This window comes from Xenopus laevis, chromosome 1L, assembly GCF_017654675.1.
Source record: "Xenopus laevis strain J_2021 chromosome 1L, Xenopus_laevis_v10.1, whole genome shotgun sequence".
Taxonomy (NCBI): domain Eukaryota; kingdom Metazoa; phylum Chordata; class Amphibia; order Anura; family Pipidae; genus Xenopus; species Xenopus laevis.
The window spans coordinates 71,784,872-71,807,099 of NC_054371.1; positions in this window are offsets into that span (position 1 = coordinate 71,784,872).

A 22,228-nucleotide genomic window follows, 5' to 3' on the forward strand; every position below is an offset into this window, starting at 1 on the left:
CCTTGCTGTAACCAGGAACACTCTGCTCTCTGTATTAACCACTAGGTGGCATCATCCTGCTGCCTTATACTAGAATATAGCAGAAGAAAATAATCAGGACCCATAGGAAGTACTGCAGGGATTTGGGATTTTATTCTAAGAAACTGACAAAATAATTAAAAATAATATGCAAGGTTATTGAGCAGTCTGATAAAGGTCAGCGGTATGTCAAACCTAAATAGCAATGGAAACTATCTAAAGGATGGGTGGCATACACAACAGAGAAGAAATACTATATTCATGTTATGCCTTATCCTTCTTTTAAACAAAGGGCAAGTTATAACTTCTGCCTATTTGCACCTCTACATATGAATAAAAGCTGCCACACTGTATGCATCATAAACTCCAATGGAACAGTGAATTCTCCTTTTGTCCAGTAGATGGTAGTGTTGTTTTGATGCTTATACAAAATACCTTGGCTGTGGCAAGTGATATGGCAGCTCCCATATGCAGACTTTAGGGATATCCCAGACTTTAGGGAGACCTTAAGGGGCAGTTCACCTTTAAGTTGATTTTTTTGTTTTGGCCAATTGTAAGCAACTTCTTAATTGGTCTTCATTATTAATTTTTTTTAATTATTTGCCGTCTTCTTCTAATCTTTCCAACTTTCAAATATGGGTCACTGACCCCATCTAAAAAAACAAATTCTCAGTAAGGTTACAAATGTCTTGTTTTTGCTACTTTTTATTACTCATCTTTCTATTCAGGCACTCTCCCATTTACAGTATATTTGAGTCTCTTATTCAAAATCAATCCATGGTTGCTAGTGTAGTTTGGCCCCTAGCCACCAGCTTGCTGAAATTGCAAACTGAAGAGCTGCTGAATAAAAAGCTAAATAACTCAAAAACCACAAATAGAAAACCAATTGCAAATTGTCTCAGAATATCACTCTCTATATCATACTAATAAAAGTTATTTTAAAGATGAACAACTCCTTTAAGATGGATATTTCTTTAACATTCCCTTCTCTTATATCTTATACACAGAGGGTCTATAGAGTTATAATAAATATACAATGGAATTGTAGAAACGCAAGGATTCCGCCCTCCCCATTAAGAGGGTTGGTATTATGGAATATATGGTGCTCATCAGCTTGCGGTTTCATTGGCTTCCTTGTGTTACAGCATTTTACCGCAATGCAATGAAAAAGTGAGGCAACTTTTGTTTCACAGACGCACAACACAGTAACTGGTACAGTTCAGCCACGGCTCAGATGCATATTAATGTCTCTGCAACTGAATTCAATTTAGGAATTACAGAGCAGGAAATTTCAGCTAATTGTTACAATAGGGAAATGTTTTGTAGTGCAAATGTAATCTGCTTGCTGTAAAGTAGAGCTCGGGACAGCATCCAGAGAGCAGACATCTGAAAAAAGATGCCTTGCACAAGTTTAGCCCGAGGTGCAGGCATCGGCTGATGTGGCCTGTATTAAAATGCTTCAAAGAAACAAAACAAAAAGGCTAAGGCCTTGCAAGAACAAAGGCTTTGCAAAGGGGGGCTTTGCTGTCTGCAGGCAGCAATGTTTACAAAATATAGGGTATTGCAACAAAAAATATTCACAAATTGATCCCTGGGCTGACAGTGTAATTCGTTTGTAATACAAAGTCAAAACAAGAATAGTTTTGAGATACTTTAAAGGGACACAATCGTGCATATTATTTCCCCTTTGTATGTGAGTGAAGTAACTATTAAATAATTAAAAAAAAATAGTTTTATTTATTTGTTTCCCCTAGATTCTATAATGAGTCTTGCCTAGTATACCACTGTCTCCTGATGGGTGATGATCTCAGTATTCATTGTCGCCCCCCATAGCTCTCTCTCTCTGTTTTATTACCCCTTGGGCAGGTGGAGGTGGTCAATTAGAAATAGCTATAGATATATTTGTTTTGCTTAAGCATTTACAAGAATAACCTCATCTGTTTGCTCAAAGGCCTATTCAGAGAGACACAAAAGAGCTTTTTTTAAATGACAGCAGAGCAAAACAGATGTCAGCCACCATGTTTTCGCTAAAACCCTGCCCTACCTTCATTGTCTCTTTCCGCAGGTCCTTGTGCTCCAGAAAGGCAGTGTCAAAAGCTTAGCATAATTGAAATCCCTGTTGTCAAAATGTAACACTATTTGTTTACCATTTAAAATTTAGTGAAAAAACCCTGATGGAATGGCATGGTACAGAGTAAAAAAAGCCTCATAGAAAACAGCTTAAGGTTTATATTTTACGTTTTTGTGCTTATACATAGATTGAAAGGAGAACTAAACCCTAAAAAATTTATATACTGAACCTATTGCACCAGCCTAGAGTTTCAGCTTCTCAATAGCAGCAATGATCCAGGACTTCAAACTCGTCACAGGGGGTCACCATCTTGGAAAGAGTCTGCAACACTCACATGCTCAGTGGTCTCTGAGCAGCTGTTGAGAAGCTAAGCTTAGGGGTCGTCACAAATTATCAAGCAGAAAATTAGGTTGGCCTGGAATATAAGCTGATGCCACAGGGCTGATTATTAAATTCTGATGCTAATTGCACTGGTTTCTCTGCTGCCATGTAGTAATTATCTGTATTAATTACTAATCAGCCTTATAATGTGACATTTATATTCTATGTGTACTGTAAATTGTGAGTGGGTCCCTAAGCTCAGTAAGTGACAGCAGCACAGAGCATGTGCAGTGAATCAGCAGAAAAGAAGATGGGGAGCTACTGGGGCATCTTTGGAGGCACAGATGTTGTCTATACGAGCAGTCACGGTCAACCTGTTATGTCAGAGAACTAGAATATCCTGAAATGGCAGACTCATCGTTACTAGAGCAATCTGGATTATGGCACATATCCACTGTACTATATAGAGACAAATTAGTGGGTTAGGAATTAAAATTATATAAAATGATTAATCAATACCTGATATATGTGACTAAAATAATTTTTTAGTACCTCGGGCAATAATACGTTTTTTAAGGTTTTATTTGCATATTTTATTGCATAGCCTGAAGTATAATTTGCCAAAGACAATGCTAATTAATAGCTGTTCTTTGCATGTGTACTCTATGCATATGGACAGCCGCTACTCAACATTATCAGCAGTGCGGGACAATGAAGGAGAAATTAACCAAATGTAAAATGCTCTCAGACAGTATTGCTTCAAATACACCACTAGATGGCAGGACTTACTTATTAAAAGTACATTGTTCTGCTGTACATAGCATTGTTGAAAATGTGTGATGTCTTTCTTAGAAGACAAATATGTGTCTGTTTAATCATTTGGTATGTTTTATTTTGTTTAATAATTGCATTTTTATAGTAGACATTTCAGCTTATTCATACTAGAGTATACAAGAGTGCATAAACGCACAGGTCTGCTCTCTGCCATCTCTGCCATGATTGCATTTATAAATATATATTTTAATATATTTTTATAAATATAGTCATTTGTCCTTCAGAATTTCATACATCTTCCAAGTATGAGTTGCCCCTATGCACAAGCGGGCACATAAGAACACAAATAAGCGACACACACTTAAATTTCTTGCGCAGTAAGAAATAAATGCCTAAATTTGGCCATCAAATTTCTATTGAAACAATAAAAGTCCCTTCAAGTGCTTTCTTTAATGATATGTCCTGTATCATGCCTTCTGACATATGAACCCATATATTAGGAATAAATAAATCAAATTAAGTTAATTGAAAAGAGCTGCATTATTGCCTTGTGCTTTGCTTAGCTTTAAAACAGACTGTAGGGGAGAACATTTTTTCAGGGTTATCCTGTTTTGCAAACCATAGAGTTGGAACTTTAGCCATTGTCTTTACTGGCCTAACTAATAATGGGGTGAATAATTCATCTAATGGAAAATTCCTATCCAATAAACATGTAACCAACCATCATTTACACAGCCTGTCTACTCATCCATGAGTCTTTGCTTCCTGCTCTGACCTGACTAAGGGTCATATTTATAAAGGCAGTGTAAAAAGTCAAGCAGAATTACAATCTTCATTAACCATTTAAAATTCAACATTTATTAGCAGTTATAAAGCCTGTAGAGATGGTATTGCATAAAAAGCAGCATAAAAAACAATGTAAGATTTACACATTGAATTCTTGCACTTATAAATAGTGATGGGCGAATTTGCGCCGTTTTGCTTTGCCGAAAAATTCACGAATTTCGCGGAATTTGCGAAAGGGCGCCCGTTTTCTCGACCACCGGCGTCCGTTTTTTCGAAAAAAAAAATTTGACGCCGGCGAATTTTTGCCGCGAATTTCGCGAATTTGCGCCTGGCGAATAAATTCGCCCATCACTACTTATAAATATACCCGTTAGTTTCCTTCAATTTTCTCAGTCAGGTCTCACAAGTTTCTACTCTTCCCCTCTCCTTATTGGGCCTCAATCCTGACTATAGAATCCTTGCTATTTTCAGATACAGTATCAGTTTTTGTTATTGGACCCTTGTGCCTTTTGCTGTCATAAATTCACCTTGAAATTCAGTCTTAAAGCATGACTTCTACTCTGTTCACAGGCAGGAAAAAAACATGGCAGCTATACTTAATATTCTTCATAATATTCTACATACAATTAGAAAAAGGTACAGTAAATTATTAGGTGCCTTCTCTGGGGGAAACACTCGTATTCCGTTCTCCAGCTGCAAATGAGTATATTTGTCCTTGGCTTGTTGTAAGACTGGCCAATGGTGTGAGTTAAATGCACTTCTATATGATGTAAAATATATAACTTGCAAATCATTTTTAGAAAACAATATTTTTTAAGATTAAATAATTCCTTTCACAATTATACAAGATTTGCCCTTCCAAATCATTGCCTGTTTAGAATGTCGGAAGATTCCTTTGTAAATTTGAGGCAGAGTGCTATGGGCCATTTGAAACTGCTAGAAACAGACACATAGGGGGTTATTTGCTAAAATCTGAATGCAAAAATCCCAAAAAATATTATTATTTTGTGATTATTTTTTATGAAATCAGACTTTTAATAAATCACAAATTTTTCCGAATTGATTAAACCCCGAAGGAGGAAAAGTCTGAATCAGAAAATCAGGCATCTGAGACCTGTCGAGGTTGCATATAAGTCAATGGGAGAAGTCCCAATGAGTTTTTAATGTGCGCTGGGTTTTTGGGCAAAAAGCATAAGAAATCGGGTGAAAAATCGTGAAAATCTGACTTTTTCCTGCAAAGCAAATTTTCGGGAAAATGTAGTAATAAAGAAGCATAAAAAACCCGAGCGGATTTTATCTGATTTTGTAGCAGAAAACGTTGACATAAAATCGGACTTTGATAAATAAACCCTATACCGTACACAGGAAACCCATTTTCCAGAAAGCTCCAAATTACAGGAAGGCCATCTTCTACAGACTCTATTTTAATCAAATAATTCCAATTTTTCTAAATTATTTCCTCTTTCCCTGTAACAAGAAGAGAGTACCTTGTACTTGATACTAAGATATAATTAAACCTTACTGGTGGCAAAACAATATGATCGGATTTGATTGTTTATGTATTATTTTAGAAGACTCAAGGTATAGTGATCCAAATTACAGAAAGACCTCTTATCCGGAAAACCCCCAAGCATTCTGAATAACAGGTTCCACACCTGTACTGCAAAGTGCAGAGGGAATCCAAGCTGCACCCACCATGTATATTCTCTTTGTGGATTCAAGTAAAATTAAAATATGTCATTTTAATCGGGTATCTTGATGCATTTCTCAGCAACTAGTGGCAAAATATTATACATATTATTTGTACCAGAGGTTATGTAATGGTTTGCTAATTTGAAGGAAACAATGTGCAATGGGCTATAATTATGCTGTGCCGTACCTATTATTATACAGTGATAGCAGATGAATGGGCAGATGCTTAGCTCATGTCCACAATAACTATAGTTTGAAAAAACCCAACCTGCCAAGAGCTTGTTATTTCAGGCTGTGGAACCCTTGCAGTCAAATTTTATTTTATCTTTAAATTACACCTTTCTCTTGTGCCTCTTCTCAAAGTCCCTGCCAAGCTTTGAGGTTTGCTTAGCAATGTGATACTGGCATTTCCAGCAGAAGCCAGTGGTGAACTAAACTGCTCATTCCTGCTAAATGTAAATCACAGTGCAGGCAACATAAAACGTTTCATAAAACATATTATACAAAACAGCTTTGGTAAAACAGCTCAGAGACACATTGATAATGAATACCCATGTAAACCACAGAGTTTACAGACTTATGTGAAGGACAGCTGAGGGGTCCTTAGATGTTCAAACCCAATTTTAATTATATAAAACCTTTAATTTCATAAACTCCACCTATTAGAAGTATCATTTTATTTATAGAAAAATAATCAGATCATTTTAATTGAATCTCAATGGTTTAGTTTTTTTAATAATAATAATAATAATAATAATAATAATAATAATAATAATAATAATTAGTGTTTGGCGAATTTGTCCTGTTTCGGTTCGCAGAAAAATTTGCAAATTCGAGATTCGAGAAATTGCGAAAAATTTGCCAAAGCACAAATTTTGACGCCCGCATCAATCATGGCAAATTGGACGCCATGATAAAGTCAATGTTGATGTGCAATGGTTTTTACGCGAGCGACTTTTCAGACGCACATCCACATTATTTTGATGCGCCAGTTTCGCAAATTTATTTGGCGGCAAAGCGTGGAAATTCACTCGAATTTGCGACTGGCGAATTTATTTGCCCATCACTATTTATAATAGGATTTTTCACATCACTCTTTATTCCAAACTCTGCGCCTATTTGTATTAGTACAGGTTTGGGATCCAGAATGCTTGGGACCTGAGGCTTTCCAGATAATGGATTTCTTCATAATTTGTATCTTCAATTCTTTTGTCTTCTAAAATAAGATATAAACATGAATTAAAACCCAGTAGGATTGTTTTGTTTCAAATAAGGATTAATTATATCTTAGTTTAGATCAAGTACAAGGCTCTGTTTTATTATTACAGAGAAAAAGGAAATAATTTTAAAAAATGTGGATTATTTTTATTAAATGGAGTATATAGAAGATGGCTTTTCCGTAATAGGGATAATGGGTTTTCGGATAACGGATCCCATACCAGTAATAGTAATAGGTTGGTGGTTTAGTTATTGAACAATCCTTCTAAGGAAGTAGGCAGTAAACTAGACTAGTGCCAGGGAGATGATTTGCCCTGTGACTCTGAGTTTTCATAAATGAAACAAATTTTAGTCCTTTCTCTCTATTATAATAAAACAACACCTTGCACTTGATCCTAACTAAGACATAGTAAATACTTATTTGATGCAAAGAGTCCTGTTGGTGTATTTAATGTTTTAATGCTTTTTAGCATTCTGAATTTCGAGTTTATTTTTGTGTAATTTCGCTCAGCAAATTCGATTTGAGTTTTTAAAAAAATCCAAATTCGAATTTCGAAATTTATCATGTACTGTCCGTTTAAGAATTCAAATTTGACTATTCGCCATCTCTAACCTGCCAAATTGCTTTTTTAGCCTATAGGGGATGTCCTACAATAAATTTGGAGTCGTTTGCTGGACTTTTAAAAATCGATTCGAATTCGATTTGAGTTTGTGAGTCCATCCTATTCACCTGAATTTTAAAAATTAGATTTTTTGAAATAAATGTCGATTAGTCGTTTTTTTCCCGAATTTCGAGTTTATGGGACTATATAGAAACTCCCATAAACTCGAAATTCGACCCTTGATAAATCTGCCCCTTAAAGTATGGTGATCCAAATTAGGGAAAGGCCCCTCCGGCCAGGTCCCGAGAATTCTAGATAACAGATCCCATTCCTGTAATAGAATAGTATGAATATGAATGCTTCTATACCGACAACAAAATTTAGTGAGTTTATGGGTAGCAAGGAAAAATACAATACCGGTATTTTAGAAGTGAGTTATACCTGCTGTGAATGCAAAAGGCATTGGCCACAGCTGGCTCTCCAGAATACAGAATGATCTCCAACCACTGAACATAAATATTCATTAGTGACCCCTGCCAGTATGCCAGATTTGAAGTTGTATATTCTATCTTGGGTGACATACAAAACAAACAAACACCAGTGCTATTTTCTAACTGTCAGTGCAGTTTTACAGCTGGCAGAACCGGCTACCAGAATTCAGCAGGTCCCAAATAACCTGGCCAAAACACAGCTAGATATTTTAGTTGCCTCCTAATGAGAATTGATATCCACCAACAAATGGTAAAAAAAAGAACTGCACAGATTTTAACAGCTGCCGCTCTAGCAATGTGTGCCATTCTCTGTACCAGTCCTTGACAAAGAATATGAACTATGATAGGTCCAGTGGGAAGAAGACTCTGCCAATTCATCTGAAGTACAATATAACTCACCAGACAAATTTTCAGATTTTAACTGGCACTAAAAAGATTAAAGCCATATTAAATGCATTTTCAAGAACGCCCATGAGTACTGGCAGCAGATCAACATTTCAAAAGGTTTATCATCACGTTTCTCACAAATATTAATTTTATTTGCAATTATACAGTATCTGTTTATTTAGGTTCGAAAAGATAATTTCTTTGTGTAGGTACAATGCAATCACGTAGTAAACAATGGTGGATCAAGTGTGTAACTACTTTGTATTGTAAAATTCTAGACAGAATAAAGTAAGCTGGATCTTTCCTATTGCAAAGTTTTGTATATATTGTTAGAATAAGTTTTGCTCATGTATAAACAGTTTTGAATATTTAAGAATGGTTATCCAATAAACAAAGCGAAACAGGACAAATTCGCCCATCACTGATTTACAATATTTGGATTGCGAACAACTTTTGCGTTAGTGTCCAATATTACATTCCTCCAAAAGTGCTTAAAACCACAGTCCTAGTCAATGACTCATTTCTTTTACACATGCATGCTTTTCACTAATCTTGACACGCCAATCCTCTCCCTGAATTTGTGTATTCTGCAACTGGATTCAAGATAATCTTGGGAGAGGAAGGCATTAAGTGCATAAGACATTGCTGGAGAGTATACTAAATTAAAGTCCTACTGTAGAAAGTCCTAGTCAATGCTGAGTGGAAGTCAAGCCTGATCTATGAACATTGCTTAACCTTACTAACTAACAATGTTCCAACATCTAGTTGAAACCCTTCCCATACAGGTAGAGCCTTCTAGCAGCAAGGGTAAGACCAGATTCTTAGTTGGGTCCCTCAGGGCTCGGTATTGGGTCCACTTTTATTTAACTTGTTCATTAATGACTTAGGGGAGGGTATTGTAAGTAATGTATCAGTGTTTGCAGATGACACAAAACTATCCAGCCCAATTAATTCCATCCAGGATGTGGCATCCTTGCAACAGGATCATGACAAACTGGCAATCTGGGCAGCTAAGTGGCAAATGAGATTCCTGTGCACCTGCACCTGTGATGTAAAAATATCCAAGCCACTTATACCCTTAATGGGACTGCACTAGGCAAATCCATTATGGAAAAGGATCTTAGAGTCCTTGTAGATGATAAACTTGGCTGTAGCAAGCAATGCCAGTCAGCAGCATCAAGGGCAAATAATGTCTTGAGCTGTATTAAAAGGGGCATAGAGTCATGGCAGGAAGCGGTCATTCTTCCACTTTATAGAGCACTGCTTAGGCCCCATCTAGAATATGCCGTACAGTTTTGGTCTCCATGAGTCAAACAGGACATTATTGTATTAGAGAGGGTACAGAGAAGGGCAACTAAGCTGGTGAAAGGTATGGAAAATCTTAGCTATGAAGAAAGACTGGCTAAATTAGGGATGTTCACGCTGGAAAAGAGGTGTTTAAGGGGTGATATCATAAATATGTATAAATATACAAGGGAATCATATAATAATCTCTCTAATGCTTTATTTACCAGTAGGTCTTTCCAGCTGACACAAGGTCACCCATTCCGTTTAGAAGAAAAGAGGTTCGGAAGAGGCTTTTTTACAGTGAGAGCTGTAAAGATGTGGAATCAGTTGGAATACTAGGTTATGGAATATAGCTCATAGTACAAGTTGATCCAGGGACTGGTCCGATTGCCAGGAAGGAATTTTTTCCCCCTCTGAGGCAAATTGGAGAGGCTTCAGATGGGTTTTTTTGCCTTCATCTGGATCAACTGGCAGTTAGGCAGGTTAAAAAAAAGTTAAAAGGTTGAACTTGATGGACGTGTGTCTTTTTTCAACCTAACTTACTATGTTACAATGTTAATATATCAATACTCTTGGTTTTCAAATGATATGGTGGACAGGCAGCATACTTTTGGTAACATGTAGAAAAAATTATCAATCTCTATGATTAAACCCCTAGAAATCAAGTGGTGATTGCCTGTGATTTAAGGTGACTTGCCCAGCCCATCCTTCAAAAAACATTGTGCTGGCCATTTCCACATATAGTTAGGCCTGATTCCCCTATTCCATGAAGACTGCATGATGATGCAGGCAGGAAAAATGGGGGGAGGAAGATACTATGGTGTCTGTAGTTGTGGGGTTAATGTCATGAATGTTTGCACTCAAGTGGCAGCTGTATCACATTGGTGATGAAATACTTTGTTGTCATAAAGCTTGGATAAAGACACTCATTTAGATTACTTGATCCAATCCTATATAATTTAAAGATTTTCCATTTTACAGAATATGAAATCATTTTAAATTGTTAAATATAATCCATAATCTGAATGGACAAATGTGCATGTTAATGCCTAGCGTGCTATCACTATAGCTAGTGGGATTGGGTGCCTTTGGAACTTATACTATTATTCGGTTTTCAGGAGCGTTAAGTCTTAACTGATTATGTTTTTTTTATTATGTTGTTATTATGTACTCAGCAAAGGTAATGGTGCCTTTATCTGCTGATGACTTATTTCTCAAAAGTTTAATTTTTTTCCAGCTAGCTGCAGGTGGAGCAAGGAAAGGAAATTCTAGTTGTTATATATTCCAAAACTAATAGCTAATGAGATATAGCACTGAGGTGCTGCATACATTCTGGGAGTTATTTATCAAGCACTGAATTTATCTCAGTATTTCTAATATCCAACTCCGAGCAACTCTGAATTCCAGAATGGACCTTATTTATGAAGAATAAAGCCCAAAAATTAGGGTTGGGCAAACTTCAGAGCTTTTTCGTAGTTTACGGGGTTTTTTGCGCAGAAACCACAAACTCATCGGATATCAGTACGGACATCAGCACAGACACTGGGACCTTCCCCATTTACTTATACAGGACCTTGAGAGCTTTTAGATGCCGGCGTTTGTAGTTTATTTTTTCTCCAAAAACTACAAATTATTCGAGGTTCAGATATTCAGAGCTTGATAAATAACCCCCTCTGTGTCTCGTAGCATTTTAAATCTGCTGCTAGTTCCAATTAATGTCTGGGAATGTTAGGTACCTCCAAGTGATTACATTTGCTTACCTGATACCCCATGCTCCTGTTAGCAGAAAACTACACTGGCCTTTGCCTTCTTCCTTATTCCCTTCATTGTGGTCTAGACATTCTTTGTGAGAATCCCTGATGGTCCATCGGTGGTGCGGTGGGGATGCCCGACGTGTCTTCCTCAGGCGACCACAGATTGTAAATGACGCATGCGCTTTGGCACTTCCGGGTTTGACATGGCCGCCACTGTGACGCAAATCTGGCATATTCAAATATTTAAAGCGCCGGTGTACTCTGTGTCATTGCCCAATGTAGGTTTATTTTTGGTAGTTCCTGAGAGCGTTTATATTGTGAATCTTCTGTGTTTGACCCTGCCTGTCCCTGTTCCTGCCTTGTCTGCTGCCAGTCCTGGCTTGTAGTTTGACAACTCTCTCGGATCCTGTCTTGAACCCGCTACTTTGATATTTGACCTGGCCTGTGACCCTGACTATGCTTTGTTCCTTGATTCTGTGCTGCACCACCTGTTTTGATTCTGACCCAGCACGTGACTCCGACTATGCTTTGTCTCTCTGTTTGGTACTGCACCGCCTGTTTGGTTCTGACCCAGCCTATCCCTGACTACGCTTCTACTCTCCATTCCTGTTTGCACATGCGGATCCCTTGCTCGCCCTAGAACTCTCTGCCTTGTTCTCCTGCATTAAGAACTGGCAGCATCTGAGTAGCAGAGGGCTCCACCCAAAGCCAAAGGCAGCTGCTACAGGCAGAAGAGTGGGCTTAGACCGGAATATTGAGTTAGTTCTGGGTTTGGGGTACCTAACGTCACACTCTCTCTTTCTACTGCGCATGCGCCTGCCCATGTCTCGAAGAAAAAGACAGAAGAGGAAGAAGATCCTACCGGATCAGCTTCTACAGAAGTACGCCGGGCTGGTGCTAACAGGAACACGACTTGGGGTATCAGGTAAACATTTATTATCACTGCTGGGTGCCTAACAAAGTCTGATTTTTATTTAACTGTGCCCTGTTTTCAAAAGGCTGAAAAAAGTTGCTCATACTTTTCAAAAGCTCCAGAAAGTCCACTTTCTTCTATATAGAGGCAGAAACAGAATGTCAGGTCAGAAAGACAAATAACTCCCCATGGAGTTAATAAAATAGCCAGTTTGAGTGTTAAGGCACTTTTAAAACAATATTTTATGCCATTCAGGTGTTTTTTTTAATATAAAGAGATCAGTGTTTTGAAATGTTACTGTACTCTGGGATGACCTGAAATGATTCATTTTTCAAACAGAAATAAAGGTAAGACATACACTCCATCTTCTCCACAGAAAAAGTCAAGAAAGTGTTACTGTGTACAATTCATGAGTTATTATTCATTTAGTACAGTAATCAGTCTGCAAGCTTTGCTGAAAACATATACAGACTGTACAGTGTCTAGAAGTGTGGTTGAATCTTGTAGGTATTACACAAAATATGCAACTGCCAATCTTCTTAAGTAGAATACAACACTGCTTGAGCTATGAAGCATGACTGCCTAAACCATGTCTCTCTACTTTGATATTATGCTAAAAATTGTAAAACACCATGATAGGTCAGAAATAAAATTATAGAATACTAAATTTCTGATTGGATTGGTGTCAGATAATGCAATGCTTATTTGTTCTAAATTAATAGTTTGTTTTTTTTTAAAAAAATTGTTGGATACAGTCAGAATAAATGATAGAATATTATTCTCAAGTATAGGCTAAAAATTACACTAAGGGGGTTATTTCTTAAAGTATTTTTCTTTAAAGTAATTTTTAGTGGAAAAAAACCCTTGAATTTTTCAAGATTTACTATACCCCAAGGATGGAAAAAGTCAGAATCCCAAAATATTCCATCTCAGACCCTGCCGATATTGTATATAAGTCGATAGAAAGGGCCCCTATCCTATTTGAAAGTTTCTGTGGTCTGCGCTGGTATTAGCCCGAAAATCTGGCTATTTCCAGCTTTTCGGGAAAAAATCTGAAAAATTCTGACATTTTGGAAAAAGTCAGAAAAATCAGATGATCCGGATTTTCGCTGAATTTTATCATGCTTTTTATAATTAAATTTAATAATCTTGATTTATCAAAATCCGTGTATTTAAACAAAAAAAAGTCAGACCAAACTAGAATCCATGATTTTATCTTATTTATTATTAAAAAAATACAATTGAATCGGATCGGGGACAAACTCGATGCAATCGAGTCAATTTTTTATAGTAAAAATAACTGTTTTTCTAGTTTTTGATATTCACCCTTTAATAAATAACCCCCTCAATGTATTTATAAATATAAATGCTCAGATACTTTGATTAATTATTTCATATATTTTGTGTCTCTATATAGAAAATAAATATTTTAGTGCCACTTCTGCTCATAATTTTGCTTTGGTAAAATGTTTTCTTTCTTCCAGTAGTTTACCTGTAGAGAGATAGATAGTAATTGGTAGGAAATGGGACATTTTAAGCTAAATTGTTATTTATAAACAAATTTTACATTTCGAAATACTGCACTTAAACTCTTAAACTAAGATCACATAGCTGGTGCAGCATGGAAAAAGGATTAGTTTATCATATGACTCCTATTTAGCAGTAATCTATAATTATTATATGCCTGATAATCTTTGGAAATCAGTAAATTAAGGGATTTGATCGGTAGTTTACAGTGTAACAAAATTATTTAATGTGCCTATAGAAGATTTCCACTAATGGTGTATAATTAGAAAAAGCATATTCATTTTAAAAGGTGCCATGTATATTATATGAGTCATCAAAAATCCAACTCACTATTCTAAACCATGTGTTTAAAGGAATAGTTCACCTATCAATTAACTTTTAGTATGAGACATATTTAGATATTCTGAGACAACTAGTCTTAATTTTTTTGTTTATTTAGCTTTCTGTTCAGCAGCTTTCCATTTTGGTATTTCAGCAGCTGTCTGTTTGCTAGGGTTTTATTTACCCTATAAACCAGACAGTAGTTTGAACGAGAGATAGAAATATGAATAGGAGAGGGCTTGCATAGAAAGATAAGTATTAAATAGTAACAATTATAAAATTGTCTCCTCACTATAGGTTTTCGGCTACTGGGGTCAGTGACCCTCATCTGAAAGCTGGTAACCGGCAGAAGAGGAATGCAAATTTAAATCTTTAAATCAAAAACTATAAAAATTAAATGATGCCTTGCAAAGTTAATATGAATATGACATTCTTTAACATACTAAAAGTTAACTCAAAGGTGAACCACCCCTTTAATAGATGTTAAGTTATTTTTTTGTCAGCTTGACTTAAAATATTCACAATTTACTGACAACTAGAGGTGTATTTATAATAATTTTCGGAAAAAAAAACCCCAACGTGAACGCAGTGAAATCTCATTCTGTCCATTATTTTCAATTAGTGATGGGCGAATAAACTCAGCAGTAGTGATGGGCGAATTTGCACCGTTTCGCGGGAAAATTCACGGATTTCCCTTGAAATTTGCGAAATGGCGAAAAATTTGCGAAACGGCGCCGGCATCTCGTTTTTGACGCCGGTGCCCGTTTTTTTTCGGGCGAATTTTCATGGGCGTTTCGCGAATTTATTCGATGGCGGCAAATCGAGCAAATTCGCGCCTGGCGAATAAATTCGCCCATCACTACTCAGCAGGCTTGGTTTTGCGGTGAATTTTCGCGTTTCGCCACCTGCGAATATTTTTGTAAAACTGCATTAAAAATTTGTTGGAGAAAAATCCGCAGTGTCAAAATTGTTGCGTTCATAAAAAGTGTCAGGCGTCAAAATTATTCAGACGCCCATTGACTTTAATACATTTGGACAAAATTGACGATCACGTTAAAAATTGTTTTGACGCCCATTATGCTTTTTGCGAATTTTTGGCTTTTTTGCTAATTTTTTTGTTGTTTTGCGAATTCTTCTGTGAAGCGAAACTGGACAGATTCGCCCATCACTGTTTTCAAAATTTCTAATTAATCTCCAAAACTCAAATTGAAAAATAGCTTGAATTTTGCTAGTACAACACCCATTGACTTCTACATGAGTTTTCCAATTTTATATTTCAATTCAAGTTTTCTTTTGCACTTAATAAATCTAATAATTTGAGTTTCAGAAACTCACATTTGAATTTGAGTAGTGATGGGCGAATTTAGAATGGTCGAATAGTCGAATGATTTTTAGTTTGAATCGTTCGAGTCGAAGTCGTAGTCGAAGGTCGAAGTAGCATATTCGATGGTCGAAGTACCCAAAAAAACCTTCGAAAGTCTAGGTTTTTTTACTTCGAATCCTTCACTCGAGCTTAGTAAATGTGCCCCAGAGTGTTCAACACCCGTTAACTTTTTCACAGCTGATATTGATGGTTGCATATATATTCACTACATCTGTAAGTACATATCAAACTTGCATAATGTTTGGGAGGGATTTTTTTCCCATTCTTCTAGATTTGCTCCATGTTGTTCAGGTTAGTAGGATGGGGTGATGCTTATGCACCTCCGTTTTTAGATCACAGCTAGATTGTACCAGGGGTTTTAGCAAAGATTGCATTGAAGGGTGCTTTCTTCATGTCTGGTTGTCCTCTGCCTTTTCATAATGCTTTGTTTTCATTGCCATTTTATATGAATTCTAAAATAATATAACTTGTAAATATTATTTGCCTTTGCCAACAATATTATTGTATTAGTACAAACTTGGCATTTTGATTTTTACATATTTTTCACGATTTAAAGCAATATTCATTGGCTGCATTTCTGATTGACTGCTATTTTTTGCAGTGCAAATGTTTGTGAATTTGTGCTAGAATTTCACCATACAGTTAGTTATGTAGGAGCCCTTTCTAGCCCTCCCCCCTTCTGTCTACGGAGCTGTCCGTGTACCATGTGTGGAAGGGCATTGTATATGCTATTACAGAGCTAAAAATGTCTTAACTACAATGTAATTCTGCCGTCCCATTGTTTCTAAGGAATTTGTTGAAATTTTGCAGTTTCACAATTTTTTCTGCAGATTCACAAAGGTGGCAGTGAAGTGTATACTGAGCCAGTTCAGTTCATCACTACTTGTAATTAAAATGTATCATCAAAAATATTACTTAAGCTTTATAGAGTCAATTATATTCCCCATAAACTTTGGGGCAATAATCCAAATCTAATTAAGACTTAATAAGAATGTCAATTTTATCTGAAAATTAGAGAGATCAATAATAACGGTCTATTTGTTTTGGTGTAATTATTACAGATATATACCAATCCATACCACCAAAATGCAATCAATGCTATAAATTAATTCACTTAGAATACATTATGCAGTTGCTACAGGTTGTGATCACCTATAGCAACCAGTAAGCATGTAACAGTTACTGGTCACTATATTAAAAGCATTTTATTGTTGCTACTACTGCATCTGGGCAAACTTTGGGACTTTTATTACATATTAAGCATTAAGTTAACTTTTTCATTGTTTATTTTTATATATATTTTCTTAATTATTTGCCTTTGTCTTCTGCTTATTTCCAGGTTTCAAATTGGAGTCACTGACCCCAGCAGCAAAGAAAAACCTTTGTGAGGCTACAATTTTATTGTTATTGTTCCATTTTATACATTACCTTTCTATGCAGGCAAACTCCTATTCATATTCCATGTCTCTCGTCTGATTGCTACGGTAAAAATGATCCCAGCAACCAGATGGCTGCTGAATTACCAAACCGGAGAGCTGAAAAAAAAGCTAAACAACAAAAAATGAAGACCAATTGCAAATTTTCAATATTTACATCATACTTTTATCCACTTCCCTGTGGGATTTTTAGTATTTATTAATGAGTGTAAGTTTAAGTTCATTTGATACATATGTTTCTAAAAATCTGAAATTAATAAAAATTGGGTGATTTTTTTTCAATGGTGAACTCTAATTTCAGAATAATTTGTGCCATGGTGTTTTCTTACTAAAAACCCTTCATACTACCTAAAATTCAAAGTTGTCATTTTTATAAGTTGGCTTAACTAAGTAATAATAAAAAAATTATGTATATATATATATATTTGGATTCTAGGTTTATGTCAAATGTATTATTTTTAATGTAGCAATAATGTAAACCTAGAGAATAAAAAATCGCTATGTAAATGGTCTTACCCAAAGTCCCTATAAACATGTCCCAAAAGTGTGGAATGATTCTTTTAACTACACCACGTGCATCAACATTTTGGGTGATGTGTAAGTGTCCTGTGAAGTATGTAAACCAATTGTCCTTGACAGATATTTGTTTATATCTTGGTGGGTGTGCACATATGCTGACACAGGCCAAATGATTGTGTATATATGCTCTCAGGCCCCGAGAGAAATGAATTGTTGGTGGTAGGATGAGATATGTTATGGAATGTTAGTGACTAATACAATGTATGCTGAAAGTCAGCCAACAATGGAGGCATATCAGAAGAGTGACGGCAGGAAAAAAAATGATGTGCTAAATTATTTGTTGTGAAAGGGATTAGTGAGAAACTAGTCTTTTCAGATACACAGAGTGTATGTGTGTATGGATCATCCGCTTAATGCTATTATAATGAATGACAAAGCAGATGTTGCTCGCTGCCTCTAAATTTAATTTCAAAGTACAGAATTTTGTCCACAGTACAGGGGATGGGAAACAGTAGAATGCAAATGTTTTGATCACTTCTTCCGACCTACCTTCATTATAAAATGAAATCATGCTTAGGAAGAAGGTCCTCAATTTAGACAAAGTCCAAAAGGGAGAGACCTGGGATGTCTAAAAATAATTACACCAGATCTCTCGCTCTTCACCCTTCTCAAACTTTCACACATTCACTTCCTCTGTTACCATTTCTACCCTTCATCCCAAATTGTTATTGTTGGGTAGTAGGGATTAAAGCTTTCTTTCAAAATATGTAAGAACAAATATTTGCTTAACTGGCCTCAGTATGAGGAATATTGTAGTGCAGTGGTTACAGGGGCGATTTGAGCCCCTTTACTGCCCGATGCCCCCCCCCCACTCATCAGATTTGGCACTGGAGGGGCTCCCGGGGACTTCTAGAGGGGTCCAGGGCATCCAGGGTGCCAGCACAGAGAAGCACAATTACTTTCTCTGTGCTAGAAAAGCCACATATTTGGTAACCAGTGGGGTGCTGCTGCCTCAGGCAAGTTTCTAATCTCAGTGGTTAGCTTGTCTATCTCACAACACTGGGGCTATATTTGATGTCCTTGCATCTGTATGAGTTTTGTGTGTTCTCCTTGTGTCTGCATGGGTTTATTTTACAGTCTTAAAACATACTGCTAAGTTAATTGAATTACGTAACAATGACGTTCTTCTAGGGCAATGGTTACAGTTAGGGCAGAGACACATGCTCAGATTCGGGGAGATTCAGTCGCCCGGCGATAAATTGCCTCTTCTTTGGGGTTACTAATCTCCCCGAACTGCCTCCCACCGGCTAGAATGTAAATTGCCAGTGGGATGGCACTCGGAGCGTTTCATTTTACGAAGTTGTCTCAACTTTGGGTGACTTTGGAAAACAAGCTCACTGATTGTCACGCCACTGGCGATTTACATTCTAGCCTTCAGGAGGCAGTTTGGGGAGATTAGTCGCCCGAAGAAGATTCGGGGAGATTAGTCGCTGAGCGACTAATCTCCTCGAATCTGAGCATGTGTCTATGCCCTAAATGATCTTTTTCTTTGAGAACACTGCACATTATGTTACCTCTATACAAAGGATAAGGGCCTTATAACCTTAAATGCATGTGAGAGACTTTGTAGTAATGAATGCAGTAGCAGAAAATAGTTATAAAGTAAAAACACATTTATTAAGACATAGTAGCCTGACATTTGTGCTACCATGTCCTAATAAATAGTTTTTTTTACTTTGTAACTATTTTCTGCTACTGGATTCATTATTACCAGATCTCCCACCTGCATCTAAGCCGTTGAGTTCACAACAACCCTTGGACTAGGTTTTTTATAAGTTGAGACCACAGTGCAATTTTTTGGAAAAGTTTTACTTGTGATTGTATGTATTAATTCTTTTTTTTGGGAGCAGATATACACACCACCCCTTAAAAACTTTTTATAAGGGCCGTATGCCTTAACTTCCATAAGACAGTTGTGCTTCAATTGCACCTATTAATGTAAATAAGGAATAAGGGGAAAAAAGGCACAGATGTAAAAATTGCACTTAGCTTAGAGAGCAGATCTATAGTCCCATATGTGGCTATCACACCTGCTTTTCAATATTCTTTTACCTGCATTGTCTTATACACAGTCTTCAGCAGGTGCAATTATGCTGGGATTCAGCATTAAAAAACAGATAGAATGAGCCTTTGTTTGCACTTTTCCTCTATTAGTAAATGGGGATCCATGCCAGGTTTGCATAAGGTCAGGTGTAAAAAGTAAGTGTCTTAGAAATATGCTTCTAGATTTAAGGTCATAACCCTTTTATCAGTACATGCATCTGGTGTTATATTCAGGGTTATGGTACTACTCGTGTTTTTTATGATCCTCTTAGAGAGAACCTCAAAGGTCAAAATGCTTTTCGTTGACTGCAGACACACTTGAAATGCATTGATTAAGGAGGATAAGGACTGTCTGGTGGAGATCGCTAAAAAATACAGAAAGTATTGCCTGCTATGGTTCCTTGCCTGCTATGGTTCCCCTGAGATGATTGCATCAGTCAAAACTTGTCTTATATATTAAACCATATATGCGTTTTTCTCTGATGGTGTATTTTAACTGGAGAAATACACAAAACTATCCCTGTCATCTCTCCTTAACTTGGATGGAAATGGAAAATGCCAGACTGTGCCAGTACAGGTTTGGTACCTGTTATCCAGGATGCTCCAGACCTGAGGTTTGCCAGAAAAGGCAAAATTTTTGTAATTTGGATCATTATACCTTAAATCAACAAAAATATAATTTAAACAGTAATTAAGCACAATAGGAATTGTGTTGCCTCCAGTAATGAATAATTACTGTATATACTCGAGTATAAGCCGTCCCGAGTATAAGCCGAGGTACCTAATTTTACCTCCAAAAACTGGGAAAGTTTATTGACTCGAGTATAAGCCGAGGGTGAAAAATGCAGCAGCTTCTGGTAAGTTTCAATCAAAAAATTGAGGGTTTCTGTTCCCATTGGAGGTGCCGGCATCTCGCTTTTGGATGCCGGCGACCATTCTTGGATGCCGGCGAATATTCTTGGAGACTATTCTCAGACGCCGGCGACTATTCTTGGATGCCGGCGACTATTCTTAGGCGCCGGAGACCGTTTTTGCGCTTGACCCGAGTATAAGCCGAGGTAGAGTTTTTCAGCATATTTTGGGGGCTGAAAAACTCGGCTTATACTCGAGTATATACGGTATATCTTAGTTTGGATTAAGAACAAGGTACTGTTTTGTTATCACAGAGAAAAAGGAAATCATTTAAAAAAAACAGAATTATTTGATTAAAATGGAGTCTATGGGAACTGACCTTCTACTAATTCAGAGATTTCTGGGTAATGGGTTTCTGGATAACTCATCCTATACCTGTACTATGACTGCTCAACTGCTCTATTGATGATCCAATAAATCTATATTAGATAAATGCACTGCTACCTTTCAATAACTAACATGGATCCAGTGTTCTTCAGTCTACCATATACAGGAAGGCACTGAAGAGTGGACTGTACCACCACACTGTAAATGGTACTTATTATAATTTTAAGGAGAAAACAGTTTCAGCAGAAATTAATGTATTGCTTAATTAGCTTCTCCTATTGATTTTTTATTCATTTCATATTATATTACTTACAAATGAAGTTTTGTTTTTAGCATACCTTATGGTTTGGCCCACACATGAAGATATTTGCTGGCTGTAACAATAAGTAAATGGCTAGCAGATTGTGAGTGCTTACCACAGCACAGACGCTTCAACGAGCTGATTGTATTAGCTTGCTAAAAGCAGGTTGGCCTCATTAGTGGTAATTATGGCTAATCAGCAACAGTTGTTCAGAGCAAGATACAGATCAGCTTTGAGCACTAGCCTTACAAAACATGCAATGGGTGTAATGAAGGATGAAAAAACCCTGATTAGGCTGGTTTGGTATTCAGTGAAAAGAGCAAATGATTCAGCACTCTTTAGTTATTTACTTCTTGCTGCTCCAGGTTACAGTAGCTACTGTAAGTCTTTCATTGCAGTCATAAAATAAATTGTATATTGCATAGACCATTTATAAGGTTCAAGGTCAACTCTCTAGCTTGAACACCCTTGGCTATCCTGGAATATCATTAAAACATTTATGTAAATTCTCTGTAAAGAGGAGTCTATTTTTAATTACTAGTTTTATGAACATAGGGGGTGTATTTTTCTCTATTCTTACAATAATTGGATAGTAGTTAAGCCGAGTGTTGTGTTAATCAGACATATTTCTGAACAAGTGGTCTGCCCCCTAAATGTTGTAATTGTTGGCTTGACACAAACAAACAAACAAAAAGTTGCATTATTAATGTGTGCTGGAGATTGTATGTATTCTACTGTGGTGGAAGTGCAGTCCTCCTTAACTTTTTAGCACCTGGTTCAGTTTACTGATTTGCATGTGACTTCATTTTTTGAGTTCCTCATCCAAGTGTAGGCATGGCAGGTTAGTGGTGCCTAATATGTGCCCTTAATATGTCAGGGGGTATCCCCATAGTGGTAAGGCCTCTTTGGAATCCACTTGTAGAGGGGAGTAGATGGTGCCAGTTACAGGAGACTACAACAAAGAGAAGATATTGGGTAAGAATATACATCTTAGTGGCAGTAGGGGAAAAGGGATATTCTGAATATGGACTTTCTAGTGGATTTAATCCAGGGTTCATTCTAAAATTGAGAGATAGACTTGGGT